The following is a 19,985-nucleotide window of genomic DNA, read 5'->3' as shown; positions in this document are numbered from 1 at the left end:
TGGGAGCCCTCGCTCCTCACCTGGGGTGCGGGAGCCGCCCCGGCCGCCGCCGCGCCTAGCGCGAGCCGAGCGGCGGCACTGGCACAGAGCAGCTGCGGCAGCGGCAAACGCGGGCGGCCGAGGCTTCTCCTCCCGCTGTTTTCATTCCTCCCTCGCTGCTGCTGCTTTTACAGAGCGTCGGTTATGGGGACACGCAGTTAGGGGCTCCGGCCCTGCAAAGACATGTGCTAAACGTCGCCCACAGCGCGGGCAGTCGCCATGGGTGTAACGGCAGCAGTCACATGTCTGAAGCAAAGCACATGACTTTTTTTTTGCAGGAATCGGAGTCTAAATGGGTCTAGGGCTAAAATGTATGATCTCGGGAATTCAGTATAACTTTTGTTTAGTCAGATGGACATTTTTTCTTCCTTTTTTAATTCGTGAATCGCTGTGTTTTGTAGATGAAGACAAGCATTAGTGCCCGTAGTATACTTAAGTCTAAATTCAACAGTATTTTTTACAAGTGAAGAAAAACCTGAAACTGAACGTAACAATAAATAAAAGTGAAACTAACAGCTCTCATTTAATTGTCTAAACTGGGTGAAAGGCAGACAGTTTGTGATTGCTCATTTTTTGTCAATCTTGGTAATCCAAGGCCTAGCTACAGCAGAAAACGTTTGCTGGCGGGGCTGTCAACCAGCCTAGCGCCGAGATCCTCTCGTAGCAAAAAAGCGCTAGTGCCAGCTTATAACTTAAACCAGTGGAGCAAATGAAATAAGCTCCGCAAGCACAAGCACTTTTTGCTAGTGTAACTTCATTTCTGCTAGGGCTGTTGCCAGTTAAGAAAGAATGCAGTTAAAAACCAAAATCCTCTAACCAACCCTGTTTAATTGCTGCAAGCAGTTAGCGCGGAGCTGACTGCAGCACAGCGAACGCAGGTGGGCAAGAGGGAGTTCGGGTCGGTCTCCTCCGTCAGAACCAAAAAGGGGCGACCAGAACAAAATCCCTCCGTTCTGTGGCCAGCGGCTGGTACTTTGATCCCATTCGCGCTGTGCCCTACCCCGGCAGGTTTATGGAGTCCTCGGGGGTCCCGCCGCCGCGCGCACGGCTGCCTGGAGAGGACACGCAGGAGCAGCGGACGCCTTGCCCCGAAGCGCTGGGGGTTGCTGCTCCGCTCGCTGGACGCGGCGGGGGAAGGCTGCGCTCACAAGGCGCGCGCTCTCTTGGATGAACGCTTGCAGCCCGCGTGCGGCGCAGCGTCAGGCCGCCGCCTCTCCCCCCGCTTGCCGACTCACTGCATCGTGCAAACCGGAGCTGTGGGCAACCTGTTACCTTAGACAGTTGGGTTCTACTAAGTCAATTTTTCCAGCAGACTCAGCTCACGTATTTTAGCTCCAAAGTAAGTGTCTGTTTTGCAGGACCAGAAAAATCATGGCGGGTCTTAGCTCAAATGGCGTTTTTTCATCAAAACTTCTACTATGGGGAAAACAGTCTTTCTAAAGCAGTGCCACCTCTGCAATCCAGAGAGACACAGAAGATACAGTGAACGTTCGCAGGGTGTGCAGGTGATTTCATGAGACCTGAACCCATTTCTTCCAAAAACGTCACCGCTAGATTTTGTTTCTCTCGTAAAGCTGTTTACACATTGCTAATATAAACTCAGTGCACTCGCCCTGGGTGCGTGTAAACACGATCCTTCCAGAGGCTCCGGTTCCTGATAACATCTCACATCGGCGATACTGCAGAGCTCTATTTTCTCTCACTGCGCGTTTCTGATAGCGTAAAGAGTTTTCTCCCAAGGGTGCAGATGCCTGCACAGCTATGCAATGCTTCTCACTAGAGACAGAGCAATAGACACAACAGATGGAAAGAAAGAGGCCACCTGGTTTTAAAGCAAATCATATCATCAATCTATCAGTACAAAATCTGAAACATGGGAAAGTGCTTAGAGAAACAAAATGAATCCCGTTTTTTTCTCCAAACTCAATTTTCCCAAGGTCTGTTGATGTACCGTTTGCAAAAATGCATTTCTTTCTCTTAAAAAGGGAGTGGCAGTGCGTTGAGGTACAAGAACTTAAGTGTTTTACATCAAAATAAAAAAATCTTTTGTCATGCTGCCATAAGTTACTTTCTATTCAGAAAAGCTGTTTTTAAAAAATCTGCTACATTCTTGTGCACTGCTCCAAGATGCAGTTTTTTCGTTGCTAAATTAGACAGACCAGACAGAATTACTTTAGATTATCAACAGCAATTCAGTTAGGGAAGAAAATTAAATTTCCTCAATTAAGCCTTGACAGAAATAGACCRGCTTTCATAGAATATGCTATTATTCTATGTGAAATTCTTTTGTAAACAATCCTCAAAATAAGAAACTTTCAGAACAAATTTACATTATTTTTTCCCTTTTTTCAGTCACTTTAAGAACAGCTGTTAATTGATCCTGCAGCCTGGCTCTTCACGGTGGTATTTAACACAACGTACTAATCCTGCGCTCCCTGCACCACTAAAACTCCCTTTGAACTCAGGGCAAGTTCTGTGTCCCAGCGCTGCAAGATTAGGCTTTATGTCTCCAGATCAAGTCTCCTGAGCTGCAGGAAAGAAGTATATTTTTATGCACATCCAGTTAAATGAGGGGTGTAACATTCACAGATCTCAGCTAACCATTTGCATTTAATCAGATTAATTATTTTATACAGTTCAAGAATGTGTTGATATATATTCTAATCCCCAGTGTTTACCATCACAGCAATACGACTGTCAGAAGGAACTCGGTAGAAAGTGCAAGGCTGAAGTTCAGCCTGCAAGGAATGGAGAATTATATAAATGAGAATATTTTGTATAACATCATTTTTAAACTAAATACAAGGAAATAGTCTTCTACTCCAGTACAGGCAAGCATTCATGCCTCTAAAGCTTTTATGGCGAATACTCACCGTGGTTATCAAATAACCACCTCCTCCTCATTATTTACAACGCAAATGTTTCAGTACTGTACTAACCCATGGCTAGCGAGGCTACTTTATTTTAATTGTTCAAACAGAACCAAGCACAACAAGTAAATGCATAATATCAGTGGGGGTTRAGAAAATTAAATTGGAAATTTTCTTTATTTCTTGAGGGTATGAAGATTCCAGCCAAGGAGACTATTTCTGAGACACTAGAATGATCTCGACCCAATTCTTTAAGGGTTTTAAATCAACATACAGTCAATCTGATTGATTTACTTTATTCTGAGTGCTAAATGCAACTGTCACAATATCCTTCATCCTTAGTCCATTATTGATAAAATCCTGGCCTTACTGACTTAATATATGCCTATTGACTTGTTTGTTATTTTTTATTCTTAATCACATATACTGTGGAGACCTCTACTAAAGTTATTTTCAGAAAAAGAATCTTGTTCCTCAAATGAAAATTACAGAAAAAGTTTAAGAGAGATTCAATTTTCCAGCAGTAGCTAGAGAAGATAGGCTGTGAATTTTTCTTTCCACATATATAGCTAGAGCATGTCTTCTCCACGCACACACTGCATGCAGGCTTACTTTCATAGTATGTCTGCAGCCTGCATGCTCAGTTCTCATATTTCTGTAAGGTTCGAGTCCCAAAGGAAGCATTAATGCTAAAGGAATGCATACCAGTATGTAACTAGTCTAAAAGTCAGTACAAAATCTCTCCAACAGATTGCTCAGAGAAACACCTCGTTTTTACCATATTTAAGATCTGTAGATTGATCTCATGAGCATTTGTGCAACAGTTTAGTCTCAAACTGATAAAAGTGCTGCAAAAAGAGAGAAATAGAATCAAAGGGGATTAAAAAGCGTTGGTCTTCAGGAAGATAAGGCAACCTAGACGTGTCACGTGACCCAGAAAACAGGCCAGCTCGGCCGCCTGCGGATCTCATCAGGGAACCAGATGTGACCAGTGGCAGAATATCCTTCACAGCATGAGATCTGGAGTGTGTGATTGCCATCCAGGAAAGGGGAGATGGGAAAGTATGATGGAGAAAATGTCCGTTTTTTATAGTGTTTCACTGCTTAGAAGAAAGACACGTTTTCTTTAAAGAAGACGAGATGCTAGAAAGCAGGCTCAGGAAAGTGTCTGGAGGAAGAAGCGGAAGGATTTTTCACATGGACAGAAAATTTAACATTGCTTCCTCCTTTCTGGTAATTGTGTATTTTAAAGGATTAAGTGACAATGAACAGTTCTCATTCATTCATTTTTTTCATCAGCTGAAAACAAGGTGGGGTGGTAGAGAAAAAATTCAAGGCCTGTTGTCCCCTGTTGTCCTGCAGGGCAGGAAACTGGGACTTTTCATTCATGAAATTTCCTCAGTCTCCCACGAGGACAGGGCAGACAGGAGGTGTTTTGCCCCAGCAGAAAACCCGCGCAAAGCTAGCGGGTGTAGGAAACACTTCCACTTCAGCCGTAACACACCCTTCATGTTACGTCCAGGCCGATCGCAGGGCTCGGTCAGACTGTCACCATGGTCCCTACCACCACCCCAAATTACACGGGGCTCTGCTTTGCCTAGCAAGGGTGATGGATGAGTGCTTTGGTTGCTTTGGGGGAAAGGCTGGTGGAAGACGGAGTTTTTCAGGCGCAGAGGCTTGTGCTCGCTGCTCATCTGGGGTGGGGGGGAGAGAAGAGGGGGAAGTTTGTTGTATAAAACTGGAGCTTGGACACAGAGAAAGCTGGGTTTCCTGCCYGCACCGATTTCACTCACTGAGCCCTCAAGGGAGAAGGAGCTGTGGATGCCTTATCCCAGCCCCCAGCAGAGGACCCGGAGGTGAAGTCGGAGCCTTGAATTTGTATTCAGATAAGAACAGAGAACCAGTGAAGAGAGCAGAGGGCCGGGGTGAGAGGCCCCCAGCAGCCCGTGTTGCCAAGCAGATGGGCTGCTGTGTTCTCAATCAACTGCAGTTTTTAAGGTCACGCCTAGATAATGAGCATCACAGCACTCAAGCCTACAGATCATGAATATATGGATGAATATTGACTCATGCATTTTCCTTTCTACAACTCTGTTCATGTAACTTCCCCTCTGCTCCGAAGCCAGCAGGTCCTCCCTTATGTTATCGCTACACACTCTGCACCGCCTTCTGCCTGCTCACGACTCCCCGGCTTTTCTGGCAACTCAGCTTTCGACAGCGTGCAGTCGCTAGGATCTCCCCTGCTGGCAGCATCTCCCACAGTCCTCTTCTAGCATCTTTAGAATATGGAAGGAGAAAACAGATAGGACAAATAGTGCCAAGCTTCAAAAAGTTTCCTTCAGCTGAACTTCAGAGAGAAAGTCATACAAAAAACAAATCCACTTTTCCAGCTACGGCACCTGGTCCTTAGAAGTCCTTCGTATGCCACTAGAGGGTTTCACCTGTTGGTAGTATTTGGGCCAGCACATGGCACTGCTGTGATGCACACAGGTGGGGCTGCCTTCGCCAGTGCAGCACCTCAGCAAGAGGCTGAACAACCAGGAGCCACACTGTACTTACAGGTAACAAGCTATCTCAGTGTCAGCCTAAGGACAAGGCAAGGGAAGCAAATATATAAGCCTGCATCACCACGCGCAGCCAGCTAGCTGCTGCTGCTGCTTCCACCACCTTGACAGCCTCCAGAGACTGGGCAGGGAAGGGAAGGCAGTGGCAGGAAGGAGCTCAGACAGGAGACCTCAGCAGTGCCTGGCATCTTTTCTGCCAGACTGTGGCTAAACCCAGAGCAGATCCGTGCAACGGAGAGAAGAGCAGACATCTTGGTAGGAAGAAGTCTAGTGAGGAGTAACTCTCATGGCTGGAGGGAGACCTAGCAGACTGACCACTAGGCAACGTCCTTCCGTGATCAGAGGGCCGGAGAGCTGAAACAGGCTCTGTAGCAAGGAGCAGAGAGAGACAGAGACATGTTGCTTCAGCGCTTTCTCTGATACACCCCATGGTGCGCTCCCTGTGGCACCAGTGTTCTGTCTCTTGACCATCTTGCTGGCAGAAATAAGAAAAAGAAGAAAAAGAAGAAGAAAAAGAAGAAGAAAAAGAAAGAAGGCAATTGAAGCCAGATTGAGCCGCTCTGGCGTGAGCAGCCCTAGGCCCTTCCCCTATTTTCCCTGACATTCCTCCTCGTGACCCCTTCCAAGTGTTCTGGGCGAGTTTCACAGGAATGCACAGTTACGCTCGGTCTCCGTGAGCACGGCCTGTTATTCAAAAGGAATTGGCTGAGCTTTCCAGCTTTCACAGCCAGATGTTACAAACGTGACCCTGCCAGAAGCTGCAGTGCATGCACCTTCCCATGCTCGGCCCCCTTTCGCAGGGGAGGTTTGCTGAAGAATCTATGCTGGGTGATGCTTTTCTTTTGTGATTTGTTCTCTTCTTCACTTCTAAGATCTGCTCATAGCATCAGTGCTATATAATTTCCCAGCTAGAGAAAGTGGGGTGAATTTTGCCATTAACGTCGGGGGGAGCAAGACAGATTAATAAAATCATAGGATTTTGAGTCCTACTCATGAGTCAGGACTCAAACTGTGCTTGGTGTTGTGCAAAAAATAGAGAACAAAAGAAGATTCCTGCCCAGAAAAAGCTTGCAGGTAAGTTTTACATTTCAGACCTAACAATACGGATACATAGAGACAAAAGAATGCAAATGAAAAACGAGATAACGTTGGTTAGCGTAACAGGCAGTGATCATACAGTATCCCCAGCTTTTCTTCCAGGAAAGAGGCATTTTCTTCTTCTTTTCTGCATATTCCTCTCTCTTATTAACAGCCATGGTGATATATATACCATGATCCACAGCCAGGATCCAGTTCTTTAGAAGTGCGGTAATAAATCACTACACGCTCTGAATGATAGCGCTACAATTTTATGATTATAACTTCATGTCCCAGATGACGTACGCTTACAGGAGACCTAAACAGTCACAATTATTTTCATCCAAACTCCTCCCTTCTCTTCTATTGTCTTTCTTAGTCTCGTATTAAATTATAAATTCGGTGGGACAAAAACTTTGCCCTTTGTAGAAGCACGTGGGATTCCTGACCACAGTTAGACTCCCTAGGAGCTATTGCACTACAAATACTTAGCACATGCTTCAGAGCTAATTACTTGCCACTTGATTTAATTTATCAACATGTGAAGTGGTGATTTTACCTTGCCTCAAAATGGGCAAGGGTGGAGATGGAAATCATGAAGTTTAAATTTAATACCATTTTATGATCCCAGGAAACAAATGACGAATTTGACCTTTAAAATAATGTTATGAAAGGAAGTTAAAATAATTGCACAACATAGTTCTTTAATAAAGTGCTTTGAGTCCCTCCACTGAAAGGTGCTGCAGAAATGCAGAGCATTATGTTTATTTATTAATAATCCTGAGAAGGAATTTTCGTCCATCTGACAGGTGACACAGGCGACCTCCTGCCAGGGGTGACATCTCTCCCCCACAATTTACATTCTCTAAATGATTTGTCATCAGATTACTTACAGCACAGATTAGCTTCTCCCTCCTGCTATTCACTCTCACAGCACCATATTCAACTGTTTGTTCCACAGAGCCATAAAAATAATAATATGGAAAGTCAGTGCCTCTGCTTGCAGGGTGTTCCAACATGGAAACAGCAGAGTGGCTAGAGATCGATTCCTGTGCTCATTTTCTCAGCACTGGGATTTGCATCTGGGGGAGATGCAGCTCATTGGCTTGAAAAGAGCATTCTGAGTTCACGATTTGATTGCACAGCCAGCTAAACAAATGAAGTGTCCCAATTAGAGGGAAGAAAAATAATCAGCCTGCCGTTTGGTGGTACAGGGACTGAGAAGACTAAGAAACGGACGGATTTGGAACAGTCAAAGGACAAATCCCAGGCATTTTTTAGGTGTTGGGGAGACTGTAACCATCAGTGGCAGGGAAATGGTTAAGGGAATATATTAAAGGTGCAAAGGGTCTCCCGACCTCTGCCACTGTCAGTTCTGTCAATGGGTCTACAGACGCCAGTGGAATAATTATGGCCTATATTTAGATTATGGATGCATCCGGCAGGGTGAAGGTTGAACATGAGGAACATGGTTGTTTGCAGTTCATTAGCGACAGGAGCAGCCCAGGGTGGGAGGAGGGCACTGAACTGGATTCTCCCCACCTGGAGCGCTTGTGCTGAGCTGCATAATGTCAGGGAGAGAGATCTGATTATATGTGGAAACAAAAGAAATAAACAACTGCGTTCGGATTGTCACACCCAGCGAGCAGAAGAAAGGAAGGAAGGAAGGAGAGGAGAAAGCAAGACAAGCCTCTGGCTCTCGGCCACACCGCTCTGTACAAATGAATGCAACGGCCACCGAGAAGCCGGACGGAAAATGCAGCAAGGCCCATGTGAGCTGCGTGAATGCGATTTTTGGTGCGGTGTTTGCACGCGTGTGTGTGTAAGACAGAAAAAACACGCAGTATGTAAGAAGTTGTCTCCAGCTGTATACCATGCTCACCGTCCAAACCTGCGTGTCCGGAAGTACTGGAGAGCCGAGAGGAGGGAGCCTGTGGGCCGAGTCCCCCACRTGCGCTTGGCTGTGGGGTGCTGCAAGCTGGACAAGCGGATGCACAGCAGCAGGACGTAGCAGGGCTGCCTACGCAGGAGCTAGAGCTCAGGGAGAAGGCATGAGCAGGGAGTCTGAAAACATGCTCTGTGCAATGCCTGGGCAGGAAAACATGGAGGCTGTCACCAAGAAATAATCTCAGGCGCCTGTTGTGCTGGTTCCCGTAGAAAAATTCACTGAAACACATAGGAAAGGATCTAGAAAACAAGGTGAAAATGCAAAGAGGATGGCCATGGCTCACTGCAACATGCTGGAGACTTTCTCCATAGCCTCTATTTGAGCCTGTCAATGATTAAGTGGACTTAGGGGAGCCAATATCACAAATGTAACTTAGGTAAAAAGCCTATGAATTTTCCTTTAGCTACTGCTGGGCCTCAAAACCAGAAGAGCGCTGAGCCTCAGGTTAATTAAAGTCCAAAGCACTCACAGGAGAGCTCACTGTTACTTATTTAGGGAAAAGGAACCTAAATGCTCTGTATTCTGCATGTTCCCCGCTATTTTTGCAGTTCCTTTCTGATCTTGAAAGCAATCCTTTAAACACCATTTTGTGATTAAACTCTCCCAAGTTTAAACTTATGTCTGTTATTCTAGGCCACAGAGTCAGGGTCTGTTGTAAAATTCAGGAGTTTTACTCTTCTAGTCCTTTTTTCTCACCAGCATGTCATTTTGTCAAGGTCCTAGGTCCTTCTCAGTGAACCACCAGACAAGAGCTAAAGCTTTGCCAAGCAATGCTGTGATAAGGCGATGGTGAGGAGCAGGAATGAGGCTGTATTACTGCTACCTGCTGTATCTGCTTCCCCCAAAATATTTCTCTTATTTGAACTTCCCCTGCCCTCCCAGGTTTTGGTGGTGTCAGAAAAGAGATCCCTTCTTGCCTTCAGGCTGTATTCCAATTGCCTGTAGGAAGCTAATGGAAGAATCTCCCCTCTACACTGCCCATTTGGCAGACAAGGAACCAGAGGCCCCAAAAGGGGAGATCATGTGGGCAGGATCACACAGCAAACCAGTGGCAAGCAGAAATTAGGCCTCCGAAGGTCAGATTTCCATTTTAAAGCAGGAAGAAGAAAAAAACTCCTTGCAACATTACAATTTCCAGCCCAAATCTAAAGCATGTTTTCTTAAGGGGAAGAGAAGAGAGAGGGAAGGAGATTGAAATGGTTTTGTGGCAGCAGCTCGCGTGTAACACCACTGCGTATGGCCATGTCAGCACTGGAAGTCATTGGCAGTGCTACTAAGCAGGCCTTAGCTACTGATCTGCTGGTGCAACTATTAGTAAACAGAAAATCAAATAAAGAAGAGGTTGTAGAGATTGTAAAAATGAAAAACAGATGCCATAGCATCCCATTATTTCTTCAATGCAAACTAAAAACAACTGACAGTTTCCCATCAAACAGACTACACAGGGCCCCAATCGAATGGCTGGCAAAGTATCTTTGCTCCAAGACGCTGGGGATAATGAATTCAGAAGTTTCTGAACAGCTGCTTTTCATGGATCATTTAGAATTTGTGATGCAAATATGAAAAATCCATGTTAAATGCCCTCAACTAATTGAGTGGAGTACACTGAATACAAAAGGATGGATCGCTGACCTTGGTAAAAACAGTACAAAAGCCTTAATCTGCCCGGGGAGACTGAGAAGGTAACTGAGGAGCAGAAGAGAGCAGAAACCTGAATAGCCTGGCTCAGTTTCCTAATTCTGCTTACCAAGAGATTAAACTCCAGACCTTCTTTTGGGAATATACAGGAGACCCCAGCTCCCCTCCTCGCAAGCCACGGCAATGAAGAAGAGGTGGGTGGGAACTGGGGTTCTGCCAAATCTGCCAGTGTCAAACTTGACAATTCAGAGCAGAATTTGACACTGGGAGAGAAGAGAGAACAGTTAAGGATCTCTTTTAGAGAGGTGGGAAGATGTTTTTGATTAGCTTAAAAAGCACAAGGTGAAAGGAGAAGGAAGGTAGTGATGGATGGGAGTGGGGCTGGCAAGAAACAGGGCTGCTTGGACCTCTGGAGTTGCAACACTGATGCTCACATACAGGTGAGAGATAGAAGATGCAATACTGGCAAAATCTAAAGCAAGGACAACTGTAGCTTTAGGGGCTGATGTGGCAGAGCTGTTCACCTTGGGAAAACAAGAAGTTGTTTGTGTTGCCTGGCTGTATATTGCAAATCGCTAACAGTTTTCCTTAGCTAGGTGCGTGCTCCAAAGGTATTAACTGGTAACCACCAGTTTCCTGGATGAGGGGCTGTTAATACTATGCAAGCCTGGAAGGATGTTGCTCTTCCACAGCTCCCTGTATGGAAAAGAGCAGCAAGGTCCAGCCAGCGAGCGAGTCTCCCCAGTTGCAGTTTTCTAAAATTGGAACGTCACGTCCGCTGGGCTGCACATACCAGCTCCGCTCCTGTCAGCTGTTGCTCACTTTATCATCATGTTCCTTCGAGGGCGCCCAGCTACCCGCTATCTTATTGCTACGGGCACCACCACACCTTCCCCAGGTTACGCGTCTGCGAGGAGCAGCAACGCAGAAACRCCGGAAACAATACAGGCCAATCTATTATTTATACGCAGCTTCTCCCTTTGGGCCTGAACAAGCAAAAAGCTCTCTTTAAAAGCCTGTAATTGTTGGTTAGATTCCAAGAGAGACAAAGGGATGTTGTAAGGAGAGTTTCATATGAGCCTGGTAAAATCCTCTCCTAGGGAAGAGGCGGCAGATTTCCTTTGTGTAGGAAGGCAGGAGGTGGATGGTTTTGTTTAAAGTTACAGCCATAATGAAGGGTTTTTCTATGTAAGCTTCAATGACGCTCACTCGAATTTACATTTCCTTGAGCAGCTTTCTGCATTTGTGGAGTTTCAGTGCCATTTCTAAAATAGCAGCACTATTTCATGCCCTCTTGAGCCTGCATCACTCAGGAAGTTGAAAGTGCTGACTCAGCTCTCCGAAGAGACGGTGAAGCATCTCTGTCCTCGCTGTTTGCAGTTCCCAGTTTCAAATAACCGCTGAACAGAAACGCTTTGGTGGCCTTGGTCCAGAGGTTGGACATAGATAAGGTTTTGTTTTAAAGAGGAAGGAAACAGGGAGGTACAATTGCGATGCCACGGTTGTCAGAAATAAGAGCAAAGACAACTGAAGAGACCAAGTATCGGAAAGAAAAACAGGATTGCAGTCAGGTGTGCTGGAGGCCTGGGAAAACACTGGAATTGTATTTTTGCTCTGCTAGTTTCAGCTGAGTTCCAAATGCCCAGAGAGGATCCGGAAGGTTGCCAAGACAACAGCGTTTCGAAAACCGCAATGTTCAGGTTTGGATGGGGATGAAGAACATACTCAAGTCATTTTGCAGTATCTAGAGCCACAAGCCAGCAAGAGAATACAGGCTCGGTAATACCCAGCAAGAACTAACAGAGCCTTCACAAAACTCTATTCATCTTTTTACTCAGCACAATCCACATGGTTTTCATTAGATCCAAATTGTAAAAGAAAATATATACATATTAAATAAAAATACCAGAGCCCTGTGACTGTGTTTGCCAGTTTGCATTCAGGTTACAAATACTCGCACAGTGTGTTTTAAAACAGAACTGTTTTATAAGGCTGTGATCCATACTCAAATGAGAGACATGCAGTATTCCCAGACGCGATTTCGGCCCACACATCCTCAAAAAGCAAATAAACAAAAGCGAGTAAGCTAAACCATCCAGTACTTCAGYGGCCTGGTTGGTCTGGGTAGATCAGTGCCGTAGAACAAAGGTGTTTAGGGATTATAGAAGTCTCCTCAGTTTTCTCAATGTTTGTAGCCTGGTTTCCTAAGCATGTTTGGCTTCTGCATTCACACCGTCCATCTGTCATTGCTCCCTCCACCCTCTCCAGCCCTTCTTTTTTTTTTACTCACTGGCCAATTTTAAATAATTTTATACAATTTGGCAGGGACTCGGAGGAGGCTGCAACACAAATTTCAGTTTGACAAACTTCATGAAAAATCAGTCAAATAGAGAGTGGCCAAATGAGCCCCCTTGCTGAGGCAACGTGCCCGTCAGTTAGGTCTCCCTGGCGCACTGGCCAGCCGGCGCACGCGGAGCCGGGAGCGCGCTGCCCCTCGCCCGGTGGGAGAGCAAGGGAGGGCCCGCCGTACYGCGCCGGGGGCCACGCGCACGGGCCCGTGCCCTCGTCGCCGTACCTGCGTCGTGCCACCGGGGTCTGGGCGCAAGACCCTGCAGCCCCTGCTCCCAGTAGCGTTGCTGCCTTGCACGGTGCGAGGCTCTGCAAGAGCAAGCAGCAGCCGCTCGGCAGCAGCGCGAGCCAGAGCCGTGCTTACGCTATAGAAGTGTGCTGCGCTGCTGAAACGTATAGAAGGAAGCCGTATCTGAGAACCGATTGTTTTACGAGGGGCTGACTTTAAAATGACTCATTGAGCACAGAGCAGCAATTGTGACTTTGTTAAAAATCACCATGTTCTGGAGTGAACTCATTGGCTTGACTAAGTGTCCTGCCAACTTCGACTTCATCCAAAAACAGATCTTGCAGGATTCTCAGGGCGAAGCTCTGGACGGGTCCCAAGCCTATCTGCCTCCGCAGGGACACGGCCGGCACCCCGTCCGCCCGCGCGCTTCCTGCCTGCTCGGGGGGGGCCCACAACCTGATTCCCTCCACGGCTCAGATCTCCTCTTCTGCTGCTTTTTAACAACTTCCTGTTTGTTATTTTGTTCCTGCAGTTTCATTAGGTATGTTTTGTGCCGTGCTCTGACACTGCAAAGTGCTGTTATTAAATTAAACGAAAATGCTCACATGAGATAAAAATAAGTTTTTTCGCAAAAGACTTGTAAACTGCAGCAACTTACCTACGTCTGCCACAAGAACAGGTACTAACAACTAATGCACATTCCGGAGAGCAGGACATTTAGCAGAAAGAGCACATAACCAAGGAACTACAAGGGTGGGAAAAACAGGACTTCATGTATTTAAGTTTCCATAGCCTTTAAAGGGATCCAACAAATTAAAACAAGATTGCTTGATATTTTAACTGTAAGGGTATGGACTTTGCATGGCCAATTTAATACTGTGCTTCAAACTCCTTTCTTCTCTCCCTTCTCCCTGAAAACAGGTTTTGGGGATGGAAATACTGATCTAAACTAAATCCCAGGAGCCTGACAATCCTTCTCCGTACTTCCCTGAGACTCTGGGGCGTTGCCAGCTTCATGCGATGCAAAGGAAGACTGCCAGGTCACAGGGCATGCCACAGCTGGGATTTGATTTCTAAGCAGTCATTTAATTTAGGCCTGGAACAAGATTTATGGGAGTCTATCTGAAATCACAGGAAAAGATATAGGGCTAGAGGGAAGAGGCAGGTAGATGTGAATTCGGATGAGATGGGCTCTGTCTGAAGGGGTGCAGAATATCCTGTGATGCTCCTAGTTTACATCTCTGTTTTACAGATACGGAAGCTAATGCTTCAAGTAAGAAAATTCATGCTAGCAGAGTGAAAAAAAGAAGAGGGAAGAATAAGGACACACAAGTCCTGTCTTCCAGCTTTATGGTCTCAAACCCCTTTTCTCCTCTTCCTTCTCCACACGCTCCCCCTGCCGGGAGGGTGGGGTGAAGAGGCAGAAATTTTGTGTTATTTCCCTACTTGCATCAAACCAGGAGCATCCGCAAGCGGAGGTTTACACCGGGTTTGCCTCGCAGGCACGCTGGGCAGGGAGACGCCGAGCCAGCAGCCGCTGACGAGCTCCCCCCGTCCCTCCCTGCGCGCGGTCCCATAGCGGCCGCCGCCGCCGCGGCGCAGCAAGAGGCACAGGTATTTCAGTCACGTTCCCTGGAACAGTTTCACCAGCTACCTCTAAGGCATATTTTCGTTGCTCCTACTGTGCGGCACCTGGCCCAAAACCAAGCTGGTCCTCCTGAGCACTTGTCATTTTCTCTCTTCCCTCTCCTCCTCCCCTCTAAAAGAAAAAGGAAAAAAAAGAAAACAAAACTGTTTCCCCACAGGCTGCAGACATAAGTGAGATGCAGGTGCAGGCTGCACAAAGCTAATGAGTTCGAATCCCAGCTCCCCGCGCACCCTCACATACAAGATGCCCAGCCCTTTGAAGAGCGAAAATGAAAAGAGAACAAGCACGAGTGTGTGCACCTGTAGGAGACAGCCGGCTTTCGCCTTGCTGCTCCCGCCCGCGGGGCGGCCAGCGGTGCAGATGGACAGAACGTCCGCTCCAGGACGCCACACTCACTTCACAGTAATGCCGTTTCCTGAATAGCTTAAAAGCATGTCGTAAATATGGGCCTTTGCAGCACTCCAGTGAAGCTGGTCATTATTATCCCCATTTGATAAACGAAGAGCCTGAGGTGCTGTTTAGAGCGGGGAAGCCATTTGTGCAAGATACTGCAGTTCACCAGGGCGAAGATAGAGGGGTCGCAGCCCCCAGCCTGGTGTGCTAAACCCTTCCAGCTCAGCTTTGGCRCTCGGAAACCTTTCAAAGCTCAGCAAAGGAACTCCCTTCCCTCCTTGTGTTTGTGCTTTGGCAATGAGGGGCCACCRTGGCAAATTTAACACGGAGGGAGAAAGCAAGAAGTGCCCCACCGCACTTTGGAATAGCAGCAGCCGGGTGAGGTGGACAGCAAAACTCCAGACCGAGTCAGATGCAGCAATGTGCCACCACCTACTCTGCATACAGCACAGTCCACAGGTACTTTCCAAACCAGAACCCACAGACCTCCTCGCGAAAGAGAAGCTCAGATGAGGACCAGCTGTTGACAGAGAGAAGGACCATGGCCTCCTCTCCCATCTCGGTTCATCTCATTAGGAAGTCCTGCAAGCTCCCTCTGCCCCACAGGGAAACCACCTGGTAGCTTTGCTGAGGGTTTCTGGCAGTGACTTGCCCCTTAATCACCGCAGTGCTTCCAACGTCAGCGGGAGGAGAAGCGTGTTCCTACAGCTTTAGCCAGTCCTTTTCAGAACAGTCCATTGTTTTTCTTGTGGAAGCTTAGGCTCCTGCTAATATTTTGCCTCTTTGCTGCATATGGAGCGAAAGGGAAGCTGCCTTGTTTCCCTGCCCTCGAGCAGCTGAGGCGCTGCGAGGCTGAGCCCTGGCTGGGGAGCAGCGAGCTCCCCCGGGCGGCCGCGGGACCCCGGAGCGCCCGGCCCCACGGCAGGACCCAGCCTCCGTGGGATTCCTGGGGGATGCCCGGAGGAGACGCTCCGACCCTTCTCCCGCCTCCCTCCCATCCCGTGCTAGCCTGGTGGAGATCTTCCCGTCTCTGGGGTGGGTTTTTTCTTCTGCAAAGCCCCGGCTTGTCTAAGGCACAGGGTCGCCACAACAGACTGTATGGGGGGAACAGAGGGGAACGCGCTGGAACTGGTGAGTGGGCTCTGCCCCACGGCGGGGCTGGTGGGAGCACGAGGAGGGGCCGCAAAGCCGCCCCGTCCGGTTCCACAGACGCTCAGCTCTGCAGCCCTGCAGGCCAGCAGATCCGGTTACACGTGCATGTCGCCGCAGGGACAGACTCCCCCTGGCTGGTCTGCCCGGAGGGCAAGACGCTGCTCCTGGCTGCTTTGGGAGAGCAGCTGGTGCCCGTGGAAGTTAACCCGTTCCCATGCGCGGCGCGCGGCGGGGGCAGTCCCCTGCAGCTGTCCGGGCAGGTGGAGTCCTTCAGCCCTGCGTCCCCCCGGCTGACTGACAGGCCAGGGGAGCGGGCCGGCCGCTGGCTGCCGGGGCAGAGCTTCTCGCCGGCCCTGCTGCGGGAGCAGCTCTCCCCACCTTTGCTGCTTGGCCCTTTACTCCCTGGGAAATGTTTCAGCTTTGCAGAGTGGCAAAGCATTTGCTGCCTCTTGGTATCAACCTGCGCGCGGGGCTGCGAGGGGACAGAAAATGGGCCAGGAAGCCCCAGCGCAGGCGCTCCTGTGCGCATCCAGCCAGYGGTCGCAGCTGAGCGCACGGGGCTAAACCCGACCTTGCTGCAAACAAGTGTGACTCGCAGTACGGCTCCAAAACCCAGAATAAAATCAGGCCTGAACCGGGCCCGGTGGGGGTAGCAGCCCGCCGCGCTCCAAGCTGAGACCAGCTGCCTGCTTCCTCGGGGACGTGAGCCGTAGCTCCAGCCAGCGTGCCTGATTTCCCTCTCATTTATTTTAGACTTTCAGCAAGACATTTCCACAGCTACTCCCAATTTACACCAGTGGGAATAAGAGATGGTCCAGGCCCCTCCTCTCAGGAGCCTGGCTGCGGTTCCTCAGATTTCTTACTTGCAGAAAGCATTGAGAGTCAATTTTTTCCCTGTTAAATCATCTGATTTTTTTGGCTCCCCTTCTGATAGGAATTCTTTCTTTCCTTTGCATTAATTTTGCCCAGTTCCAGCACTGACCCATGTTTATGAAAGGGGCTTATGAGCTGTAATGTTAACTAGCCTCAGTTTGCTGATTCAGCAACAGAATAAATAGGTAATTACACTCTGCCATATGYGTCTCTAATTCCAAATAGATGGTGTCCAAAAGGCGCTGTGCATTACCAGCGGATGACTGGAGTTGGGACTGTAAAAATGAGTAAATTGGTCCCCAAGGCCAGAAAAAGCTCTGTCAAATCCCACTGTTTATATCATACTGAGTGGCTGACTTGTGGTTATTTTGTAATTTAATACTGCTAAATGTCAACGGGAAATCCTTTCAACTACAGTTTGATACCTAGTGACAGAAAATCATTCAAGACGTAGACAAAGCAGCCAGCTCGAAGAGGTGCATTTTTTTCTTTTAATCTTTGCATAAAAAGTGATCTCGCAGCAGCTGCCCTGCCCTGGAGGGGCGGAGGCAAACCCACTGCTTGAGCCCTCGTCCCCCAAAGACGCCCCCTCCTACGTCCTACGTCCTATGCCACGCCGGAGGCAGCAGCTCTCCGGCATCGGGCAGGGCTGAATATCCCCRTGTTCCTCGGGAGGGAGATCCCTGGGCTCCGCAGTCCCTGCGGCCTCGCAGTCATGCCCAGCCGGGCAAATTTCTTTACTCCCCGTCCCGCAGCCCTGTGTACGAGGCTGAGGCTGACGCTGCCTGCGAGTTTGTTTATGAGAAAGCAGAAAACCCAGAATGGCCACATTCCCCAAATGCTTCCTGTAAACAAATCCAAATGATGATGCACACGGCGCAGGGGCTACTCAGGCTGCATGGGGGAAAGAGCTGCAGAGAAGAGACTGCGAGAGACTGAGACCTGTCTCTTCCAAACGTTGAAATGATTCTTGTACACGGTGTTAAATAAATACGTCTAAACTCGCCCAAAGCAGCCTGTTGTACTGCATTGCGGGCTCCAGCCTGGTCCTCATCTGAGCTCCTTGAAAGACTTGCTGGGAAGCCATCAAGACTGCAAACAGGAGTCATCTAGTCTGATTTCTTTTAACCACTGGTCACCTCCTCAGGCAAGGACAGTCCTTTCCCTTTCCCTAGGATCTGAGCATCCCTCCGGCGCGTGGGCAAGGAGAAGGAAACTCAACTCAGAGTTGGCTACGCTCAGTCCTCGAAGACGGCAATAAATACTGCACTTTGGAAGGAAAGTGTGCCCGGCACTTGCCATGGGAGGGCACTAGCGTGTGCAACACAGGCGCTGGGACACTGACCGGAGCCCGACCAGGCCACGCGAGCGGGAGAGAAGTTTCTCTTCTCTGCGCGCAGGCCCGGGCTCTGCGCAGCACAGGTTTAGGCTGCATTTCAAGGGCAGTTCGTATTGGGCAGCAGCAGCCATATTTTCCAGGGTTGCGTCCAAAAAGGGTCTATCGCACCTGATATTCTTTGCTCAGCCTGTCTTCAGCAGATCTCTCATCTCTAGGGGTTGAACACCATAATTAGAGGTCTGAGAGCTGGGCAAAGCCTGTCTGGTGTATGGGGTAATTTATAAATGCCCAGACTGTCCACGCTCCTCAGCCAAAGGGGAAGCTTAATTAGAGGCATAGGAGAAATTCATCTGGGAGGAAATTAGGGCAGAGAGAAGCCCCACCCCAGCAGAGCAGTTAGCAGAGAGCGTGTGAGCCAGAAGGACACCCTCGTTCAGCCGGCCCCCGTCAACAAAGCCTCCTGCTGGCACGGGCCAGGGAGCAAGGCTTTGCTCGGAAGCAATGGGCAAGTCCCAGCCATGTGCCTAAGAGCAAAAAAAGGTGCAGCAGTCCAGCTCATTGACTCCCTGCTCCCTCCTGCTTTGAAAAGCTCTGACAAGATGTGCCGTAGTAGCTCCAGCATCTCTCCAGGGCTGCATGGCCCAGCCTTATGTTTGCAATTGCCAGCTCAGGCTAATGGGGTCTGCAGGGAAGCTGTTTCACACTCAGCTCTTCTGTTCTACACTGCTAGCTGCAAAGTGGGGGGAGCTGCGCAAGCTGCTCAGGCAATATGTCAGCACAGATCCCCCAGGATCCTGTGTATTGCTCTTCAGTGATCCCTTAGGATCCAGTGTGGTTGCTCAGGTTTAGGCCAGAGCCTTCTAGAAGCCGATGGCAGCACAGCTCACGCTTCCCTCCGTCAGGCTGGCGGAAGAGTGGAGCTGCAGTGCAGGAGCTGCCCGGCTCTGGGGAGCCTCAAAGCAGCGGGCACGAACGTACATTCAGACCAGTGCAAAGTGGCCAAGAATCTGGAGAAGCCCCTGTGATTTAGGACCCAATACTCTTCTCTCAGTGCCTCCTCTCCCAGTCTGGGAAATGGAGCTATTTTGTGGCTAAGGGAGCCAAAGGCCAGGGCCCTGGGAGTCCTAGACCTGCTCCAGCGATTTGCTGTGGGGCTTTAAGCAGATCCTTTTTGGCCTAACTTCTTGCAGGCACCTGACTGACAGAAGCCAGCGTCTAAACGCGTTCCTTGTCTGTGTCTTACTTTCCACATTTGTAAGCTTGGGTTAATAGTACCTTCCCGCTTCCTGGGGTGGTGTTAGTCTTCAGTAGCACACTCAGGCCATGCTGAGGTCTTCAGATGAAAGCAATATGGTAATGCAATGAGACTGCACGATTACCTATTGCACTTGGAGACGCAGCCCTCACCCTGTATCCAGACCTGGCGACTCCCGGCATCCCCAGAAACACTGGTTAAACGCTGCAGCGGAGGGGGAATTCAGCAACGTCCACACTGTAACTGTGAGAACGGTGCGCAGCTGCCATCCTTGACAGTGCTAGTAAAACTGTGACTATTTGCATTTCTACAGGACTGTCCTGATTCCTGCTACCTGGGGCAAAGGCCCCTGAATTCAGTCTCTAATTCTGCAGCAAAAACATGGAGAGGAAAGCGTAGGAGAAGAAAATGCCCATCACAGAGTAATCACTATCCCCATGGTTGGCAGGTGAAGAGCAGGGTGCAGACAGGCTGTAAAGTGGCTTCCCAGAGTCCCAGAGAAGTTCCCCCACCTACAGCGTTCTGGTCATGGTGTGGAGAGATGGGATGTYGCTTCCTCGAGGGGTCTAATCCGGCCCCTTCAGCAGGACTTCAGCCCTTCAGGGCCCCAA

The 19,985-nt window shown here is 48.8% G+C and overlaps 1 protein-coding gene across 2 annotated transcripts in view; it reads right to left on the bottom strand.

Moving 5' to 3' along the window:
* Positions 1–261, bottom strand: part of NEK6 (NIMA related kinase 6) — a 76,228-nt gene extending 75,967 nt beyond the window's left edge. For both annotated transcript variants that reach the window (XM_026090046.1, XM_026090055.1), the window contains exon 1: positions 21–261. The gene's annotated coding sequence lies outside the window, so the exon portion shown is untranslated. The remainder of the gene's footprint in view (positions 1–20) is intronic.
* Positions 262–19,985: the final 19,724 nt, after the last annotated feature.

This window comes from Apteryx rowi, unplaced genomic scaffold (assembly GCF_003343035.1).
Source record: "Apteryx rowi isolate R43461 unplaced genomic scaffold, aptRow1 scaffold_120, whole genome shotgun sequence".
NCBI classification, from domain to species: domain Eukaryota; kingdom Metazoa; phylum Chordata; class Aves; order Apterygiformes; family Apterygidae; genus Apteryx; species Apteryx rowi.
This window is presented reverse-complemented; position numbering and strand designations above follow the sequence as displayed.